Source organism: Schistocerca serialis, chromosome 6 (genome assembly GCF_023864345.2).
Source record: "Schistocerca serialis cubense isolate TAMUIC-IGC-003099 chromosome 6, iqSchSeri2.2, whole genome shotgun sequence".
Classification (NCBI taxonomy): Eukaryota; Metazoa; Arthropoda; class Insecta; order Orthoptera; family Acrididae; genus Schistocerca; species Schistocerca serialis.
Window position 1 is genome coordinate 347,245,020 of NC_064643.1, and position 22,947 is coordinate 347,267,966.

Consider the following 22,947-nt stretch of genomic DNA (forward strand, 5'->3'; position numbering starts at 1 on the left):
TTTCTGTAACAGATGAGCAACGTAAATTGAAGTAACTTGTTTCATAACATCTTGCTGTTAATAAAACAATAACTAACAACAAATATTAAGATGGATTTTGTACTATTTTTCCCCATTTTTATTGGAGTGTTGCTGCATCTATAATTTTGTAACTCTGTGTCACATAGTTTGGATTGGACACATCACATAAGACAGGAGATTTGTCACGTCAGATGTGTGTGAATCGACCCTAACAGTGTTGCCTCAGGTTTCAATACCCCTCAATGCCTGTTATTTCTTTTTGTAAGAATCACTTTCGTGCCGCCATTTATTTATGGGCTGTCTGCCGCTGTTAGCGCTGTTGTGGCCGTATTCAAGAGGTCGACATGGCAGTATCGACCTACTTCCAGTCAGTCATAGTTATTTCAGTGCAACCCAGCTGTCGATTACAAAACACGACATTCGGCTACAGCAATCAACTACGCGCAGTTAGTTCGTTTGCAAAAACTGATGCGGTGTACCTTAACAACCTTTGTGGTTCATGATGTCGACATAGTTAAGTTGCAGCATATTACTGAAATAGTCCTCAGTCTCACTAAAGTTACCTAACAGTAAATCATAATTACCGTAGTCAGCCGTTTTATGCCGGGTGCTGGATGCAAAGAGCGCCACAGCTATGCGCGTTGTACTCGTATCTAGCTAGGCCGGTGTGGGCGTAGGACTTTTTCTCCAGGGTTTTTGCTCCTAGTCCTCACGTCATGCATCCTTCTCCATACAAATAATTATGATACAGTACTCTTAAATTTCGCCAGAGCGTGAGTAGTGCAAGAGCACTAACTCCGAGAGTTGTTCACTATCATCAATAGGGGGTGGCCGAACACCGTCGCTCTATAGACCAACAATAACATAATAATGTTCGTAATAAAACCTTATACGAGGGCGAGTCAAATGAAAACCTTGTATATATTTTTTAAATACTATTTATTGTGCAGGAGTGGTACAAAGCTGTGTCACTTTTCAACATAATCTCCCTCACGCTCAATGCAAGTCCTCCAGCGCTTACAAAGTGCATAAATTCGTTTGGAAAAAAATTCATTTGGTAGTCCGCGCAACAACTCATGCACCGCGTGGCGTACCTCTTCATCAGAACGGAACTTCTTTCCTCTCATTGCGTCTTTGAGTGGTCCAAAGAATATGGAAACCACTTGGTGATGAGGAATGGTGCCATTCCTTGCTCGCTCTCTTCGTTTCCGGTTGGTGGAAGTGAACCCAGGTTTCGTGCCCAGTAACGATTCTTGCAAGGAAGCCATCATCTTCTTGTTCAAAGCGCCGAAGAAGTTCTTCACAAGCATCAACACGTCGTTTTCTCATTTCGGGATTCAGCTGCCGTAGCACCCATCTTGAAGACACTTTGTGAAACAGGAGCACATCATGCGCAGCATGGTGTGCTGACCCATGACTAATCTGTAAACATGTTGCAATGTCACTCAGTGTCAGTCGCCGGTTTCCCTTCACTACGGCTTCAACTGCTGCAATGTTCTGTGAAGTCACAACTCGTTGTGCCTGACCTGGACGAGGAGCATCTTCCACTGAAGTCACACCATTTGCGAACTTCCTACTTGCTGTTGTGACAAACATACATCACCGTACTGAACCTTCATTCGTTGCTGAATTTCAATAGGTTTCACACCTTTACTATGCAAAAACCGAATAACAGAACGCCGTTCTTCCCTGGTGCAAGTCGCAAGTGGGGCGGCCATCTTTATACTGACACGGCGACGGTATGTGTGCATCTGCACTATGCTGATATCTACAGGCCATTCTGCTCGCTGTTTGTAGCACGCTTACCAACTTACAGGATAACGGCGCGAAATTTCCATTTGTTATTACAAATTTAAGGTTTTCATTTGACTCACCCTTGTATAACGACATTTCGGCTATTGCCATTACATCATCGGATCTTATACCTTGTAAAACACCTTTAGTTGAGTTGACAGCCAACTTAGGCAGAGGTTTCATTCATACGACGCTGAACATTTCTTTCTTTCTTTCTTTCTTTTCCAATTTCTACGCTTTGATCTGATGACAGTGGCTTGAACCGCGTTTAAACAGAAAGTAATAAATTAAGCGACATTCATAAGCTACGGTTTATTTAGTTGACCTCGACATTTCCAATCCACTAGCTGACAGATAACGTTGATATCAAACACTGCATGCAAATTTTCACCACTCTAGGCATGGCGCTTACCATAGTTACGAACGCCATCATGGTTGAAGTGAACAATACAAACGGGAGGAAGTTTAGCACTTCAGTGCTGCACTGGATAATCCATGTACAGAACTGAACTCTGGATTTAAGAACATTGAGCCCCACTATTTGTGGACTTTGTTTACGACAGGGATGTAACTGCTGTTACGCTAGCACTCTCCACACTCTATTCAAGTGCACATTTGACGGAAAAGTTGACTGTTGCTTATAGACGAATCTTTTTTCCACACCATCTAACACTTACTCTTCGATTTACACTGTGCAAACAGATTTTTGCTCGGAAAGTTGATCAGAATTCTGTGGTTTAAATGGCAGAGTCCCTCGTAATCTTAATGCATATCTGCAAGGTCTTCCATCTTCCACAACCGGTCATGAATTGTAAACTCTGGTAATGATTATGTGAGCGAGGCCCACTCGCATTGCTCATTTAAGACCTTGCATCGCCTGAAATTTTCATTTTCGTCTGTTAGTGCCATATTTCAGAATACTCATTCTACACTTTTTCATCAGGCTTCTGAGCTGTTTGATGTGGCCCGCAACGAATTCCTCCGCTGCGCCAACCTCATCATCTTAGAGTTGCACTGAAATTCTACGTCCCCAATTACTTGTTGGATATATTCAGACCTCTCTCCCGTAGTTTTTGCCCTCTCTATCTCCCTCTAGTACCTGTCCTTTATTCTGGTCAGTGTTTTTCATATGTTCCTTTCTTCACGAATTCTGTGGAGAGCACCTCATTCCTTTCTTTATCAGACCACCTAGTTTTCAGCATCCTCCTGTACCACCACATCTCAAACCCGTCGATTCTCCTCTTTTCCCCGTTTTCCTACAGTCAATGTCTCATTGCCATACAGTGCTGTACGCTCTACCTACATTTTCAGAAATGTCCCCTTCACATTAATGCAGATGTCTGATGCTAGTGGACTTCTTTTGACCATGAATGTGTTCTTCACCGCCTTCATATTATTCACAATGAAGCTTTAGCCCGCCTCCTTTGTTTACTCACTTCTTAGCAATATTTGTTTGTGTTCCAGGTAAGCTGTCCTTTCGCGCCCAGAAGCCGTATCCAATTCCATACGTAAGTAGTTTTCGCAAGCTGTTACAAATCTGTTTTTTTCTCATGAATACTTTCCATGACAGAGATAATACTAAGTTCCTCTGGGCGCATAAAATGTTTAAACAGCAGCCGGCTTAAGTCTTAGACACCTGTACACACCCTCACTTTAAAGGAATAAATGCAACAAGAGAGCGCCGTGCAAGGAAATTCAGAACCTCGGCATGCAGAAAACACACACACACACACACACACACACACACACACACACAGAGAGAGAGAGAGAGACAGAGAGAGAGAGAGAGAGAGAGAGAGAGAGAGAGATACCTTCTGAATGGCTCAGATTGCACGCATTCCTCATTAAAGCTAGAATTGTTATATGCGCTACCGTGCGACGCTGCAGTACTATAAACAGTAACATTTAATGAAAGCAAGTGAATATTTCATTTGTGACTCCAATAGTTTCGCCCAAGATTGCAAACATGTTATTCACTCAAAGAACTACAACTAATATTATTTTACAGCGTTCCTTTCTTACATACAATTTATTTTTGAAATAATTTAATTTAATGATTTAACATTTTAAGGCAACCTCTGTTACTTGCATCACAATAAAAAAAACTGTATTTAATCATATAGCATCACATATTCCACACATCTGTGTGCAGCAAGCAACATGTGATGGCGCTCCTAATAACGGTTGCTTACGAACATGGTAGAGGATACTTTCGGGCACAACTATCTCGCACATGAATTCTGTGTGCAAAAAGAGAAAACTGCGACTCTAGCTGCACACAGAACTCACGTCTGAGTTAGTTATGCCAGTAACTATTCCGTCGTTTTTCGGGAGTGCATCCGGGATATTATTAACTCTTGCTCCGTTTACCGGTTTGTACTTTCAAGCTCATAGATGCTACCATCCTTCGCGAACTGTGAGAATACATAAAACTTTAGCACACAGGGCTCATGTAGTATCGGACGCTGACAACCTGCAGAGTGAACTGGTACACTTGGATGAAATATTCCGTAAGAATGGATACACAAAACATCAAATTGATATAACTTTCCAAACGAAAATGCCAGACCAACCAGAAGAAGAAAAATAAAGGTTTTATCATCGCCAACCTACATAGACAGAAATGATCGTCATAATAAAATGAGAGAAATAAGAGCACGAGCAGAAAGTGCTCATTTTTCCGAAGCACTGTTCTGGAGTGGAAGGATAGAGAAATAGTCCGAAGGCGGTTCGAAGAAGCCTCTGCCAGGCATCTATGTGCGAACTGCAGAGTAGTCTTGTAAATGATGCTGAAGAAGAGAGAGATGTGAAGCCTACGGGCTTTCTACCGTACGTGGGAAATACATCTTCAAAAATCACAAGAATAATGAAAAAGAATAAAGTGGATGTGATCTTCCTTCCACAGGGAAGAATGATTTGCTTTTATGAAAGGCGGGTGTACACGAAATTTCTTCTTAGCTGTAAGTGGTACATAGGGCAAAAAATACGCAATGTAGAAGAACTTTGAATTGAACCCCAGCGATACACTCTCGTATTAGAGCCCAACAAATCTGTTGTGGATGACCATTGTATCTCCATTGACCAGTCCATCGATTATGGGAGAGTCAAAATACTGGCGACAGTCTCGTCCTACAGGGATTCAGTAGTCAAGGAAGTTGGAAATATAGTTAGGAGACAAATCATGGAAACCCCCCGTTTCAAGTCTGCTTTCTCAAAGGAAATTTGTTCTAGGTCTTCACTGCTCGTCATTCCAACATATGTCGTCCATAATAACCAAACAAATACTTCGTAAGCACTGTCGATTCACTGACTCTTCGCTTACATTGTTTTACTCTTAGTGGCGCAGAGATTTACCTGTAACTGACGCCCTTTTTACGAACAATGTTACCTCTGACGCAGGCGCGTTTACTCCACAGTATAAAGTGATTTAAAAATCTTGTAAGCGACCCATCCTGAGAATGGCTGGAGAATTGTCATCCGAATTATCGGTACAGGAGTTAATAATGTCCTGAATGCACTCCAGAAAAATGATGAAATATTCGATCCGCCGGCATAAATTCGAGAAACGTAATACGCTCTTTCAAATTCTGAAGGTGTACAGAAACCAGATGGCAGTTATAAGAGTCGAGGGACATGAAAGGGAAGCAGTGGTTGGGAAGGGAGTGAGACAGGGTTGTAGTCTCTCCCCGATGTTATTCAACCTGTATATTGAGCAAGCAGTGAAGGAAAAAAAGAAAAGTTCGGAGTAGGTATTAAAATCCATGGAGAAGAAATAAAAACTTTGAGGTTCGCCGATGACATTGTAATTCTGTCAGAGACAGCAAAGGACTTGGAAGAGCGGTTGAATGGAATGGATAGTGTCTTGAAAGGAGGGTATAAGATGAACATCAACAAAAGCAAAACGAGGATAATGGAATGTAGTCGGATTAAGACGGGTGATGCTGAGGGAATTAGATTGGGAAATGAGACACTTAAAGTAGTAAAGGAGTTTTGCTATTTGGGGAGCAAAATAACTGATGATGGTCGAAGTAGAGAGGATATAAAATGTAGACTGGCAATGGCAAGGAAATCGTTTCTGAAGAAGAGAAATTTGTTAACATCGAGTATAGATTTAAGTGTCAGGAAGTCGTTTCTGAAAGTATTTGTATGGAGTGTAGCCATGTATGGAAGTGAAACATGGACAATAAATAGTTTGGACAAGAAGAGAATAGAAGCTTTTGAAATGTGGTGCTACAGAAGAATGCTGAAGATTAGATGGGTAGATCACATAACTAATGAGGAAGTATTGAATAGGATTGGGGAGAAGAGAAGTTTGTGGCACAGCGTGACTAAAAGAAGGGACGGTTGGTAGGACATGTGTTGAGGCATCAAGGGATCACCAATTTAGTATTGGAGGGCAGCGTGGATGGTAAAAATCGTAGAGGGAGACCAAGAGATGAATACACTAAGCAGATTCAGAAGGATGTACGTTGAAGTAGGTACTGGGAGATGAAGAAGCTTACACAGGATGGAGTCGCATGGAGAGCTGCATCAAACCAGTCTCAGGACTGAAGACCACAACAACAACAATAGCCTGGTAAGAAAACTTCATTGAGGACGCCATCAGATGTTGCATCCTCCACACAGAGCTGTGAAATATATGAGAGGTATACTGCAAGTAAGGCAGCACACTTTATTCTCCGCAAATTTCGGTTGAAAAAATACGGAATTTGTTGTGGCACATCTTGGAATATTCCCGCTTCAGCCCCTATAGTTTACCGAAGTTCCGATAGGTGGCGGCGCTATAAATAGCTTTCAGTTTGGCGTCTGTAATGGAGTGCATTCCAAGCAGAGAGCGGACATTGAGTTTCTTTCGGCGAAAACCAGAGCATGGAAGATATTCAGAGTGTTTACGGAGACCTGGCAGTGAACAAAAGCACGATGAGTCGTTGTGCGTGGGGTCTGTCATCATCGCAACAAGGTCGCGAAAACCTTTCCGATCTCCCGCGCGAAGGCCAACCGCACACACCCCCAGGAAATTGAAGAAAAGACTTCAGCGTGTTTGTCGCCACAGTAATTCAAACCAACTTCTCCGAGACATCCGAAGGCCTCACAAAAATCTGTTCACCTGAGAGGCGCTCACAAAGCTTCTTTGGACTGTTCTTCTCATCCACCTTAAAACCCGGACCTCGGGTCTTACATATATTTCAAAAATGAAAACAGCCTATGCAGGAAAATAACTTCCCTCAAGAAATTCACAGAGGCTGTGGATCCATCTACACAAAAATGTAATAAGTTTTGTCTTATGTGGAAGACTATTGTAAATTTGTTTCGTACTATTTGGAATACAAATTTAAGAAATGGATGTCCTTACTCGGTGGACACAGAACGTTCCTTTTTGCCGTGTATATATTTATGTATACTATAGATAAAAACATATATGGGCCATGGAGGAAATGTACATTTTATTAGAGCTACCATTACAACTTACGCTCGTCCATTTTGGTAAAAAACTGTTTGATGCGAACATCAGATACACATGACAATATTTATCTTTGGAGAGTGGTGCAGTCGGAAATTACGTCGAGGAACACGTTCCGTGTGATGCAGCGGCTCGCGTGTAAGCGTGCACGTACCACGATGGAAATCACGTCTGGTATGCTCTGAGACAGGAAACACGTCCCGTGTGAGGACGGCGTAACAAAGTGATACGTGATGTCTCCTCGAAGAAACCAGTACTTTTACTGTGTGCTTTATGTAGCTTACTTCCGTCGTATTAGGTCACGTTCTACGTAAGCGATAGAAGGGACCGTCAGCACGCGACAGTTTCAGACGACGAAACGCAACTGCAGATCTACTTACGGAAGTGTCCTAGTTGAACATCGTCCGCGGCGCTGCCTGTCCTCCGCTACAACTAGCGACGACATTTGAATTCGAACGTGTTGATCTAGTCGCTGCAAAGCGACAGCTGTGAGTCCTCGGCAAAGCGCTGGAGCGGACGCGCCGGCCACTATGAAATACTTATCATCCAATTTTAAGAAAATTATTCGTTTAAAAACTTCTATAATTTCTCATCTTACAGCTTGATACCTTAGCTCGCCAAAGGACTGGCTTTGTTTTCGTTATTCGTCTGCAGCACGAAACTAATTAAATGGCTGCACGGAATTTTTGAGTTTTTGCAGAGTAAAAACGCACTCAGTGGACTTCGCGTATAGTACATTTTAAGTCTTACATATCTGTGTATGAAATGTAGCCCAGATATCGAAATTGTATTTAAAGTTGAGAATAGAACGTTCTCTCTCTTCATTCTTGAGATTTTGTGTTGTACACTCATGTTCAGAAAAACAGGACATGCACATTAGTGCGTTCTGCAGAAGTGACTAGCATTTCAGTCACGTCGGCAAAGTACGTGTCCTGATGCCTAATAGGCAAATGGTCCACCATGTGCCCTGATAACTTGTTCCATGCACGATGGCATCCTGTGGTATAGCCATCCATGCTGCATTCATCTTTTTCCGTAGTTCATGTGTGGTGGTTGGTGTCGGGTCACTGCGCTGCACCCATCGTTTCACCAGATCCCATACAATTTCAATCTACGACAAGTCTGGTGATCTGACAGGCCAGGGCAAAAAGCTGACATCCTGTGACATCAAGTGTCACGTGTTCATGCAGCAACATGTGGTCGTGCGTTGTCTTGTTGAAAAACGGTGTCTGGGGTGCCGTGCATAAAGGTTACGGCTACGGGTCGCACGATGTCATTCACGTAGGTCACACTGCCCTGGACACGCACCAACAGTGATTTGTGGTTTTACACAATAGTTGTACCTAATAACACCCCACACCATAAGGCCTTGAGTTGGCGAATGCAGTCGCTGTGATGCCACTGCCACTGTCTGCAGCGAACCAAAGTGCACTAGACAGAACCTGGATTCATCCGAAATCACTGTGTTACGCCTTTGCTGTTGTTTCGAGTGACGTCATTTCATACACCAGCATGTTTCTGCACTTTCGTCAGAGGTAGGCGGAGAAGTAGACGACGCGCACGTAGCCCAATATAAATTGTGTGTCCCTTTGGAAGTCAGATCAGGAGAGATTGAACAAGAGTTTCTGACTGTTCTTCTCACCGACGTCGTCTTCTAAAGTTGTGTCACCAGGGCAGAAGACAGCTCGTCGGTCGTGGGATCTTCTTCAGCGGAGGCTGCTACTTTGTCAATTTGAACCTGTGATTGTGCTTTTTGCAGGATGGTACATCTCCAGATTAGTCTCCGTATCTACAGAGTGCAAGATCTATAATATTGACAATGATGGTAGGCGACACTTCTCATTAATGTATCCTGGTTGGTTATTATTCATATATTTACACTGTCTTTTACAACACTCGACATAGCTTTCTTAATTGTATGGTACCTTTTCCATCCAACTTCCCAAATACCATACACATGTCCGGCTCTCCGATGCTCCCTAAGTTACGCCCGATACAGAGTACAACATGTCCGGCTGTGGAGAACACCCGAAACAGAGTGACAATTACATATTTACATCTACGTAAAGCTCGATACTGAGATACGTTTCCGGCCCCCCAGTACGCTCGAAACAGAGTTAATAGCGCAGCCGAAGTACGTCTCCCAGGCGCGCCACAGCAACCCGATGGTGTCCGAAGCACTTCGGTTGCAATATCGTTACTCTTATGTTTCTCAAAACCAGTGAAATTTAATAAACAAAAATGATAGTCTCATGCGGTAACCATGGGAGACTGTCATAGTAAAAACTGGGTTAAGTACAATGAAAAGTATATAAATAATTAGTAAGAGAAGTTAGGCGTTTTGGCGCCTAGCACCGGAACGTGCCGATCAATCAGAAGCAAGTTCAGTACAATTGCCGGCCTCTCCCACGGGACTGGTACATATTGTACCATCTGTTACTTGTACCTCACTCCACTTTTGTATTATATGCTGCTTCACGTGTACCAAGCTGCAAGGCGAGCATCTAGTAAAATAAAATACTGGTGGCCACAGCCAGGAATATCATACCAGGCCGTAATAAACAGCGACGGACTGTCATCCCTGGTAGTATAAGATGTGTTACACTGCTCCAGTGCTGCGTCAGAGCCGAGGAGGACTCAGATCTGTCTTGCAATGCCAATCGAATGTGTCGGATGTTCTCGGATGGTGGTCTGGGTGGTGCCACCTGACCCATCCTGTCGTGTTCTAAGGCCTTCGCCGGCTAGGGTGGCCGAGCGGTTCTAGGCGCTTCAGTCTGGAACCGCGCGACCGCTACGGCCGCAGGTTCGAATCATGTCTCGGGCATTGATGTGTGTGATGTCCTTAGGTTAATTAGGTTTAATTAGTTCCAAGTTCTAGGTGACTGATGACCTCAGAAGTTAAGTCGCATAATGCTCAGAGCCATTTTTTTGACCTTGAATCTACAGGCCGACATGGTTCAAATGCTAATAATTTCTGCAGAACATACTAATGTACATTCCATGTGGATATGAACGTCCTATGTCTAGTCGTTCAGGTTGTTCTGATTTTTCTGAACATGTGTGTATATCTGGTGGACTGGTCGAGCGGGGCGCGCCCAATTCCATCCCTGTGCATCACGTGATCGTAAAAGTCGTCATATCTGGTAAACGGTTCAAGATATCGAAAATGACAGCACGCAGAGGATGTATTTTGCTGTCTGGTTAACACTGGAAATGATTTGTTAAACATTTAAGTGGAGCGACTCCCCACAAATTACGCAATAGATTTTTGTCGGAATCTTACAGCGTGTGGGTCCCGGTGAGGTGCGAACAGCTGTGGCGGACAGTGGGCGTCTAGGAGGCCACGGTGGGGCGGAGTAGGCGGCGTCGTCGTCGCCGGCCATCATCCCATCAGCAGCGGCGCAGCGCGCAATCTTGACCCAGGCGGCTGGAGGCCGCTAGCTGCTGCCCCCGGCTGACGACTTCCTCATCAGCGCAGCGGGCCCTCCCAGCACACGCCGTCGTCTCGGCAAGGGCCGGGCCTCGGGCAACTCGCCACCTCATTAACGCTCCCTGCATCCTCTGCTCCGCGCTACGCTGCGGGCTGAAGACGCCTCGCCACCACGTAGTCTACATTTGCATTAAAGCTCCGGCGGAGGTCGACGAATAATGCGCACAGGCTGTAGCTGCAAAGGAGCACTACGGGTCTATGAAATTTCAACAATAAAGGCCAAAGGCGGCCTGAAACTCTAGAGAATAAACGAGTACAGCGCGAATGGGGCGCAGTTTCACTGCTTGTCAATAAAATTGCAACAGGAAGGCTCAACTAACCAAATTTTACTTACTCTGGGTGTACAGTTTTAGCAGGATGGACAAACTTTTAGTAGCTAAGATCTCAATCAACACTTTTTATGGCTGATGGCCGGTTTCAACACTACAAGCGGCAACCTTAGGCACCGTCCTGGATCTGCACCTTCCTTATACAGACTACTTACGTGAAGTCAAGGATCACGCAAGACAACAATGGCAGAAAATGTGGAACGTTTCTCAACAGATAAAAGGCGGTTATTACGCAGTGCTACAACCTCGGACTCCTTCACAGCCGTGGTTCATGAGGGCACATCTTGACCGATCCACGATTTTTACCATCATAAGACTCCGCTTCAATCATGCCTCTTTCCCACAACATCTACATCGGATCAACGTTTACAGTTCACCAGCATGTGAGTATGATCCTGAGTCGGAAGCTGATGTCAACAACATCTTATTTATGTGCCCCAAATTTGACCGTGAACGGTTGGTCTTTCTGAAGACATTGCTGAGTATGGGCTACCATCTTCCTCAATCAGCTTCTTCTCTTTTGTGTACTAAAGACGTTCGTCTATATAAAGTGATAGTTAACTTCATCAAGAGTACTGGTCACAATCTGTAGGTTTTAATGGTGTACGTAAATTATAAATATGTCTTGCTGATCAAGATATTTCAGAATTGGTGTGAATTGTAAGCCAAGACACTTTTAATTATTTTCCAATTCAATTCAATTTTTAAAACATTATGTACAAAACTGTAACAGTTAAGCTTTTTATTTTTGTAAATATGCATTTCTATATTTGTTTATTCAATTATGTGTACATTGTCACTATGCCGGCCGGTGTGGCCGAGCGCTTCTAGGCGCTACAGTCTGGAACCGCGCGACCGCTGCGGTCACAGGTTCGAATCCTGCCTCGGGCATGGATGTGTGTGATGTCCTTAGGTTAGTTAGGTTTAAGTAGTTCTATGTCTAGGGGACTGATAACCTCAGAAGTTAAGTCCCATAGTGCTCAGAGCCACATTGTCACTATGTGTTGCCGATGGCTAAATTGAGTATACACTCAAAGGCCAAATAAATATTAAAAAGAAAAGACTGTCATATTCTGATCTTCAAAGAACTTGTTGTTACACGTCCTGTTCCATTATAACACGCACAGGTTTGTTAAAAAATAAAGCCACGCGGAGTGGCCTCGCGGTTTGAGGCGCCATGTCACGGATTGCGCGGCCCCTTCCGCCGGAGGTTCGAGTCCTCCCTCGGGCATGGGCGTGTGTGTTGTTCTGAGCATAAGTTAGTTTAGGTAGTGTGTAAGTCTAGGAAATGATGACCTCTGCAGTTTGGTCCATTAGGAATTCACGCACGCACGTTACAAATAAAGACAGATTTGTCAAAAATAAAAACAATACTGTTAAAACTCACCTTGTGTAACTAGTCATGTCGACACACACAACATTCCACTGATGCTTGTATAACGTTGAATTTCATAACACTCAACATTTGTGCACATGTACACATATACAAGACAAGTTAAATAAATCATGGATCCAAATTCTTTGAGGTACACGGTTCAATTCAGACCATGTGAATCCATGATGTACTTAATTCGTCATGTACAAGTAAACACGTGCACAAATTTGCACTGTTACATAGTACAAGCATCAGTAGGGAACGTTGTGTTTGTGGACATCCCTAGTTAAACAACTAGCTTTTTATGTGCATTGTTTTTATTTGTGGCACATGACGTGTGATAAAGTCATATTGGAAGAGGGCGTGTAGCAAGACGTCCTTTGAAGACAAGATGATGACAGTCTTAACTGTTGAAACCAGTTATCAGGAATAAATAGTATCGAATGCGATCAGGGCTACTAGAAGTTTCTTCAAAGCAAATACGATCGCTCCTTCAAATCTCTAATTACAAGAAATTTGAGTAATACGATGAATACATAAATTTGTAGGTGTTTTGTCGGGTATACGGCAAAAAAAGAATGCCACCCCTGGTAGCAAGAAAATCTACAGGGTGTTACAAAAAGGTACGGCCAAACTTTCAGGAAACATTCCTCACACACAAATAAAGAAAAGATGTTATGTGGTGTCCGGAAACGTTTAATTTCCATGTTAGAGCTCATTTTAGTTTCGTCAGTATGTACTGTACTTCCTCGATCCACCGCCAGTTGGCCCAATTGAAGGAAGGTAATGTTGACTTCGGTGCTTGTGTTGACATGCGACTTATTGCTCTACAGTACTAGCATCAAGCACATCAGTACGTAGCATCAACAGGTTAGTGTTCATCACGAACGTGGTTTTGCAGTCAGTGCAATGTTTACAAATGCGGAGTTGGCAGATGCCCATTTGATGTATGGATTAGCACAGGGTAATAGCCGTTTGTATCGTTTGTATCGAGACAGATTTTCAGAACGAAGGTGTCCCGACAGGAAGACGTTCGAAGCAATTGATCGGCATCTTAGGGAGCACGGAACATTCCAGCCTATGACTCGCAACTGGGGAAGACCTAGACGAGCACACCAGCAATGGACGAGGCAATTCTTCGTGCAGTTGACGATAACCCTAATGTCAGCGTCAGAGAAGTTGCTGCTGTACAAGGTAACGTTGACCACGTCACTGTACGGAGAGTGCAACGGGAAAACCAGTTCAAATGGTTCAAATGGCTCTGAGCACTATGGGACTCAACTGCTGTGGTCATAAGTCCCCTAGAACTTAGAACTACTTAAACCTAACTAACCTAAGGAGATCACACACATCCATGCCCGAGGCAGGATTCGAACCTGCGACCGTAGCGGTCGCTCAGTTCCAGACTGTAGCGCCTTTAACCGCTCGGCCACTCCGACCGGCGGAAAACCAGTTGTTTCCGTACCATGTACAGCGTGTGCAGGCACTATCAGCAGCTGATTGACCTCCACGGGTACACTTCTGCAAATGGTTCAGCCAACAATGTGTCAATCCTCATTTCAGTGCAAATGTTCTCTTTACGGATGAGGCTTCATTCCAACGTGATCAGCTTGTAAATTTTCACAATCAACATGTGTGGGCTGACGAGAATCTGCACGCAATTGTGCAATCACGTCATCAACACAGATTTTCTGTGAACGTTTGGGCAGGCATTGTTGGTGATGTTTCGATTGGGCCCCATGTTCTTCCACCTACGCTCAATGGAGCACGTTATCATGATTTCATACAGGATACTCTACCTGTGTTGCTACAACATGTGCCTTTGCAAGTACGACACAACATGTGGTTCATGCACGATGGAGCTCCTGCACATTTCAGTCGAAGTGTTCGTACGCTTCTCAACAACAGATTCGGTGACCGATGGATTGGTAGAGGCGGACCAATTTCATGGCCTCCACGCTCTCTTGACATCAACCCTCTTGACTTTCGTTTATGGGGGCATTTGAAAGCTCTTGTCTACGCAACCCCGGTACCAAACGTAGAGACTCTTCGTGCTCGTATTGTGGACGGCTGTGATACAATACGCCATTCTCCAGGACTGCATCAGCGCATCAGGGATTCCATGCGACGGAGGGTGGATGCATGTATCCTCGGTAACGGAGGGCATTTTGAACATTTCCTGTAACAAAGTGTTTGAAGTCACGCTGGTACGTTCCGTTGCTGTGTGTTTTCATTCCATGATAAATGTGATTTGAAGAGAAGTAATAAAATGAGCTCTAACATGGAAAGTAAGCGTTTCCGGACACATGTCCACATAACATATTTTCTTTCTTTGTGTGAGGAATGTTTCCTGAAAGTTTGGCCGTACCTTTTTGTAACACCCTGTATAACTCATGTGGTCATTGAGCCTGAGCTTCAGACACGGTTATGTCATTGTGCTACGTAATGAATGGAAGGGCTAGGTTGAGGTGGATGTGATACTTTTCTTCAAAATACATTACACTTTTTGTCGTAAATAAAAAGTTTCATTAAAAGAAAACAACAATATTCATAACTCACATCGAATCAGTTTAAAAGAATGTACATATATTTTGTATAGTTAAATGGATATACCTCCACCACTTCCTCCGCGATTGCAAAACGCAGCTAGAAGAATTTATGTCACAACACCTTAATAAAACAGTTATAAATCCCTCGGTATCCATGCATTGAAAAAACGGCTACGACATGATTGGCATTAAGCGTCAATAAAGCATAAAAGAATTCTATACATAATAAACAACCATCCATATTTGTCAACAGCCAGCTTGCCTTAGGACAGCCATACCAACGGTTTTCTCAATCGCTACCATAGACTTCCTGCATAGGAAGTGGGGCCAACCAGCACTTACGCGTAGCCGGCCGTAGTGGCCGAGCGGTTCTAGGCGCTTCAGTCTGGAACCGCGCGACCGTTACGGGCGCAGGTTCGAATCCTGCCTCGGGCATGGATGTGTGTGATGTCTTTAGGTTAGTTAGGTTTAAGTAGGGGACTGATGACCTCAGAATTTAAGTCCCATAGTGCTCATAGCCATTTGAACCGTTTGAACTTACGAGTATGCAACGAGATACACACAGAGGACCATTTGCACACTGGATCACTCGATGGTAGACGCCGCCATTGCCGATACGGAGCCAGCAAAGAAACATGTCCAGGGCTCTGGCGGCTGGACTCCGTCGATAGTCGCTATGGGTTCCAAGCTGGCGGCGAAAGAGAACTCGTGTAGTCACTCCACAGCAGACGGCAGCCAGCTCCGTTAAGGCGGCACAGCACTACAGTCGCACTGCTAACAGTACAGCCCAACACTGCGCGCGGAAGTTAGAACATATCGTAGCTGACCGAGGGAGGTGGCGCGGTGGTTAACACACTGGTCTCGCATTGGGAAGGACGACGGTTCAATCCCGATTCCGGCCATGCCGATTTGGGTTTTCAGTGATTTCCGTAAATTGCTCCAGGCAAATAACGGGATGGTTCCTTTGGAAGGGCACGGCCGATTTCCTTCCCCGTCCTTCCATAATCCGATGAGAGCGAACTGCTATTTCTCAGTACAACCTTTCCTGCAACATGCTTACAAGCTTTTCTGGCCACCATGTATCTCGTCGGTAGGACGATGATTTGAATCCTGCTACCTCTGTCATTGTCTTAGTGGATCCTTTGGACTGTCTTAAATTGACGAGGATGCAATTAGAGAACATAAATTTATGACTGCGTGTCCTTCAAAACAATCAGGGGCAAGGGAAACGCGTAAATAAGCCAAAAGTCGTCAAGTGTTCAGTGGAGCAATATGTCCACCTTCGTAGCTTTATTGGTCAGCTTGTTTGGGTACCATGTGGAGGGCTCTGAATTCGGTTCCTGGTACTGAATGGGTCGTTTATTAGAGGACTGGAACTGGGAGCACTGCCTTGTTTTGGTGTTTGAGGTGATACTTCAATAATAAATATCGGCTCAAAGTTTTGGAAAGTTGGCAACAGCCAGGAGAGCTGTGTCCTGACCCCACCCTCACCCTCAATATTGCATTAAAATGACGCCATTGGCAGACGATAACTTGGCGGCCAGTCGGTTGTGAACAGTCCGTTAGGGACAGAACACGGGAGAGGAAAGTTACCGTATATCATGATCATATGAAGAGTCAGAAATTAGTACATGAATACGGCTGCATATTAACTCTTCACTCATGCGTTCACATAACACTGTTTACTTAAATAACAGAAGTAAGCTTAAAATTACGTTACCCTACATAACCCGCTGGTATCTATAGCGCCTACTAAATTTCTGTTCGAATTCCCTTTTTATCTCTAAACTTTTCTTGATTACAACATAGCTTCTCTTACCAGAGCGGTAATACAGGCGAAGGCTGTAATATTGTCTTACCCACATCGTTTTTACTGTATAAGCTGACGAACGAATGAGTTTAAATCACCTAGCAAATGTCGGCGAAAGCTCAGTCCGCAACAGACTGGATTCAACACGAAAAATGGTGCACCAGTTAAATCCGGCCCCTTAAGGAACACACAGAGGAGTATTCTATAACACATACGAGTATCTTTGAATGTTCTATTTGGAATGTTTCTCCGTCAGTTGGAGAGACGACATCACAGTTACAGGTAAGTTTCCTTTAATTTACGTCTGTGGTCACAAACTGTTTGATAATATTGCCGGTTTCGGTCTTTAATGACCATCATCAGATATGTTTCATAAAAACAAAGTCCTAATGTACTGGAGCCATAGTGGCAGGGAGAAATTGTCTTAGCGGTGTACTGCACCAGAAACCATTTCATGAACTCACAAACTCAGCCTACCGTAAGAACAGTGGCAACTCGGCCCCCACAGCAGTAGCGACGAGGCTTCTACAAAACTGGACCACGAGGGTTTGCAATAGAAAGTATACGTATAAGTGGTGCAGAGACGAATGGGCAATGATTCTAGCGACGATACAGGCTGTGAATGGTAAAATCCACTGACATAAGAGACTTTGACAAAGGGCAGACTTTTACGACTCGGCGCCTCGGACCGACTAACTTTGAAATGCCGAAACTGTTTGGCTGTTCGCGTGGCCCACCAGTACAAGTTTCCCATAATGTTTGGATACTAAGTGTCTAAACTTACTATGAAGCGACTTCAGCACATACGCTGTCACATTACTGTTCACAATCGTTGCTATTCAAAAATTAATGAATTATTTATCGTTTAGTTGGGCTCATCTTCAAATCAAACACATCCGCCGACCAGTATCCGACAAAGTTTACAATATGCTGCTTCTGAGAAAAGCTCATTACATCGTAAAACTGCTGCCACGCGTTGTGCTAACCTAGGTAGCAGTGTTTATGTTTCGCCTGTTGTAAACAGATTACGCGCCTCATAAAATGTGTGTTACTAGCATGAAAAAGCCTGATGCAGATATGGATAAGAGCAAGGGAGATAGAGATTCGACGGCACGCAGGTGACGAGATCTCCAGAGACGAAGCAGAAGCTCGGAGAGCATTAGGATGTTGGATGAAACAGAAACAGTTTCAAACGAACCAAACGATCAGGTGTATTTTGTGGGAACTTGATCTCTTAAGCGAACTGGTAGATTTTGTTCAGTTCTTTCTTCAAGTCTCATTTTCATTTCAAACAGCCGCACACGCATTCTTTGAAGCAAATATTAAACTACTGTTCCCTTCTAACGCCTTCTATAGTACATATTACTTCGTTTAGCATCTGCGCTTCTTTCTTTTCTGTCCGCTCTATATTGAACACTCAGTATTAGATTTAATGTCCTATCAAAAAGCGAAAGACGTGGGCCTACCACTTTATTTGTTTACCGTGCCTTGAGTTTTTTCCGATACCACGCCTTTAAATTCGCCGTTCGTTTCAATACTGCTTATTAAATTTCTTAAAGGCGTTTTAAAAGAGGCGGCACAAACAAGACACGAAAAAAGAGGATGAGGGCTGCTTTGGCATTCAGTTCCCAGCCCTCGCCCCACCCCAGCCTCTCCTGCTTTGCTCCTGATTCTTCTTCTGCTGACGATGCAGCGCTTCCGACAAAACAAAATTTGTAAGAAAGGCCCTTATCCAAGAAAACTGAAGACCTTTTGCAGCAAACTTTTGATAAGAGTTCGAGGAAATGACTGCGCTAGTAACTCTGTGTGCATCTCATTGTGGAAAATAGTTTGTTAAGATAAACTACGAACTGCCGTACGTTAAAAAAAAAAAATACTCTTGCCCGCCATCTGACTGAATGCTTATTTCTAGTAAAATTCACAGGTGGCAATGAGTAGTCCAGTTTATTCAATTACAATTTTTTTTTTTTGGTAACAAACCATGGTTCAGCAGTCAATACGAAACCCACATCACGCTTCTTTTACAGTTCATTCATTCCCACCACTATACGGTGGCACGCCTCACTGCCTTCGCTCCCTCCCCCCCACCCTCCTCCCGGCCATCTTACTTTTACTAAATTTATGTCAGGTTTCGTGTTAAGGGAGACAGTTCCCTTTGGAAATTATTTTCCAAATTCCATCGTACAAACGACAAATTAAACAAATAAAATTCCTCTCTGGCAGTAGCAAATCTGTTTGATTAAAATAACATTTTGCACGATATTCACTCAGTTTCGCTTTAACTTAGTTTACCAGTAATTTCAATTTTACACGTTCCAACTTAAAAAGTTATTCTGTGTTCGTAACCATCTTGTGGAAAATACCTCTTTAGTTCTTGTCGGACACTCTCTTGAAACAAAGTTACAAGGAATATAAAATCGGAAAAAGGAAATACTTCTTATTCGGCAACTAACAATTTGCACACGATGTCTGAAATGAACTGGGCTTAAAGCTTTGATAAGAAAAGCGGTGGGGCATACCATGTTTTTTATGAAAAAGAAAGGTTAGTCGCCGCTATTCTTCACACTTTTCATTTGGTCGCTTCCTAGTCTGTCTGTTCGGTACAAATTATGCAATTGATTTTGAACTAACGGCCCAATGAATTTAAGTTCTAAAACTTTAAACATGTCTCGGAACTCAATGACAATTCAATATTAACTTATTTTCTTGTCTGCATGTTGGGGGGGGGGGGGTTGATAACGATTGGTAACATCTGACGCAGCTGCCCTGCAGCACTGGCATGTTGTGCAGATAATATCGAAATGCGGTCCAGGCGGTATTCGTGTATGGCTGAACAGAGAAAGGAGGGGGGTAGGAGATGGACGGAGAAATGGGGTCGAGCAGTTGCGTACAATACATGTAACACGTTTGCATGCGCGAAGCATGCATAAAAAGCTAGCTGAGGACCCGGCATTGTCCGGGTATGTATTTATCCCAATTTTCTATGAGTCCATCTCTTCCTTCCCCCGCGCTCTTTCTCCTTCATCCCCACTCTCTGACCAGTTCTTCCACCCATCTCTCTGTCCATTGCCTCCCCCTCTAATTCCATCCCCTCAGCCCTTCTCCCTCTCTGACCATATGCTCCTCTTTCCTTTCTATGTCCATCTCCTCTTCTCCCACCTCACAGTCCATTCCATCCTCCTTCGCACTACCTTTATCCATCTCCTTTTCCTCCCCCTCTCCTCTCGTCTGTCCATCTCCTCCACCTCACGTCTCTCTCGACATCCTCACCCCACCACACTGTACACGGTAAGGGTCACCCCCACAGTATTTTCTTTACAGGTCAGTTTAATATGTGTATCAAATGTGGTTGCAACCCCTCTCATGGGCTCTTGATCACATCAATTGGACCGTAAGCGACTGAAAAATCATGGTCTGGTTAGATAAGTCCCGATTTCAGTTGAAAAGAGCTGATAGTAGGGTTAGAGTGTGGTGCAGACCCCACGAACCCATGGACTGAAGTTGTCAACAAGGCACTGTGCAAGCCGGTGGTTGCTCCATAATGGCGTGGGCTGTGTTTACATGGGGTGGACTGGGTCCTCTGGTCCAAGTGAACCGATAATTACTGGAAATTGTTACTTTCGGGTACTTGGAGTCGATTTTCAGCGATTCGTGAACTTCATGTCCCCAAGTATGTCACCTTCCACACTTGTTCGGGATAGCCGTCTGGGTTGGACGAGCGGTTCTAGGCACTTCAGTCTGGAACCGCGCGACCGCTACGGTCGCAGGTTCGAATCCTGCCTCGGGCATGGATGTGTGTGATGTCCTTAGGTTAGTTAGGTTTAAGTAGTTCTAAGTTGTAGGGGACTGAGGACGTCAGATGTTAAGTCCCATAGTGCTCAGAGCCATTTGAACCATTTTGATTTTGTTCGGGATTGGTTTAAAGAGCATTCTGGACAATTCGAGCGTATGATTTGGCCACCCAGAACACTGACATGAATCCCATCGGTAATTTGTGGCACGTAAACGAGAAATATTTTGTGCACATAATCCTGCACCGGCAACACTTCCACAATAATGGACGGCTGTAGGAGCAGCATGGCTCAATATTTCTGCTTGGGACTTCAGGATTCTTGTTGAGGCGAATGTCACGTCGATTTGCTGCACTATGCGGGGATAAAGGAAGAAGCCAGACATCATATTACGAGGTACCTCATGACTTTCGCACCTCAGTGTATAAAATAATTTATTATAGTCACATACAAGTCCTATCTCCACACAGGATAGTCTTGAAAATTTGTGTTTGTGAATTTTTAATAGCTGTGTCATTGTTTGTAAGATTCCTAACGAAAAACGAGGTGTGAATGAAATAGGTAGGAGGTGAACTATTCATGCATCAGTTATAAACTGCATCAGCCCTGCGTTTTTCGTTAGAAAACTTACAAGTATTGTCACAGTTATTAAAAATACACAAGCACAGATTTTCACCACTATCTGTACGGGGTTAGGAATGTGTATGGGGGCTAGGAGAAATTATTTTATGCTTTTCATTTAGATTTAAAAACGTGTTATATAAAAAATATATTTTTATTTTAATAATTATTAGGCATTGTGCTGCACTTCACCGTGTTGCTGAGACTCTGCTTATGGTGCGGTGACACTGCAAAATGGCTTTTTAGTATGCCAAAGTGAAAGTCTCCTGAAATGAATGATATACAGCAAATTAGCAATTTATCATTCTTTTATTATTATTTAGTGACAAAATGCTTTCTTTTGTACTTCTAGTGTAATCTTTGTTCATCGTTAGTGGAACTAACTGACTACACATAACCATTCATCACGTCATAAGAATTTTGTTACTATTGGAAAATAACTACAGTGCTGTGGAAAACTTAATAACACGAAGGAAGTGATTCAGACTCCCAAGTTGTATGCAAAACTTACCTGCAGTTGTATACTACTAGAAATTTGGGCACACTTAGCGCATTGCTCGATAGTTTAGCCCCACACTGCTGAATTCTTCCAGTATTTATTGGCCCATGCAGTCACATAAGCAGTCCCTAGGATTTTCAGCGTTCGTGACAATTTATCTCGATACAACAATTCTTAGCAATATAATCAAAACTTACCTTTTTAAAAAGTAACTTTTTCTGCATCGACGAATTTCCATTTCCAACCGTAACAGCAATAATTCTCCAGAAACTTAGTAATCAATAACTGTGAGAACAGAACAAAGTGAAATACTGAATTTTCAGCTTAGTGCAAGAAGGTAATATCTTCATAACAACCTCACGTGGTTCTTACTAAAGGAAACATTTTTCTTTAATGAGGAAAGAAATTTTCTGTGACGAGGAAGGGAATTTAAAATGAATAATAAAGATAATTTTACTGTTGACATTGTAGTCATCATTTTTGTCTGGTGACTGATTCGATGCAGTGTATCCTGCGCAAGGCTCTTTGTCTGTATATTTTTTGCCAGCTATATCCATTTGAAACTGCATACTGTATTCAAATCTAGGTTCTCCTACACAATTTCACCCCACGGACATCCTTCCATTACTAAACTGACGATTCAGCACCACCTCATTACTTACTTGATCCACACATCTAATTTTCAGCATTGTTCAGTAGCACCATATTTCAGAAGGTTATATTTTCTTCTGATTTGAACTGCTTATCTTCCATGTTTTGCTTCTAAAAAAGCCTACACTCCAGAGAAATAACTTCAGAAAATACTCCCTAACATTCCAGTTTATATTCAATGTTGATAAATGTCTCTTCTTCAGCAACGCTTTTAGTGCCATTGCTGGTCTACATTTTATATCCTCCCTACTTTGGACATCATCAGTTATTTTTCTCCCCAATATCAAAACGCATCTCCTACTTCGTTTCTCGTTTCCTAATCTAATTCCCTCAGCATCGCCTTATTTAATTCAATTACATTGCAATACCCCTTGTTTTTACTTTTGTTGATGTTCACGTTACAGCCTCCTTTAAAGACACTATCAGGCTCAGTTCAGTGGTTCAGTTTTACTATTGCACTCAGTTACAATCAATAAACGTTCAAATCATTCATTATTCAATATGTAATTTATATTTTAGGATATTAATTTACAGCCAATGTGTATTTCTGTGATGA

At 43.2% G+C, this 22,947-nt stretch overlaps 1 protein-coding gene across 1 annotated transcript in view; it reads left to right on the plus strand.

Annotated features, from left to right (window-relative positions):
- The first annotated feature begins 3,285 nt into the window (after positions 1-3,285).
- Positions 3,286-22,947, plus strand: part of LOC126483607 (dystroglycan 1) — a 290,424-nt gene continuing 270,762 nt past the window's right edge. The window contains exon 1 of the mRNA XM_050106644.1: positions 3,286-3,323. The gene's annotated coding sequence lies outside the window, so the exon portion shown is untranslated. The remainder of the gene's footprint in view (positions 3,324-22,947) is intronic.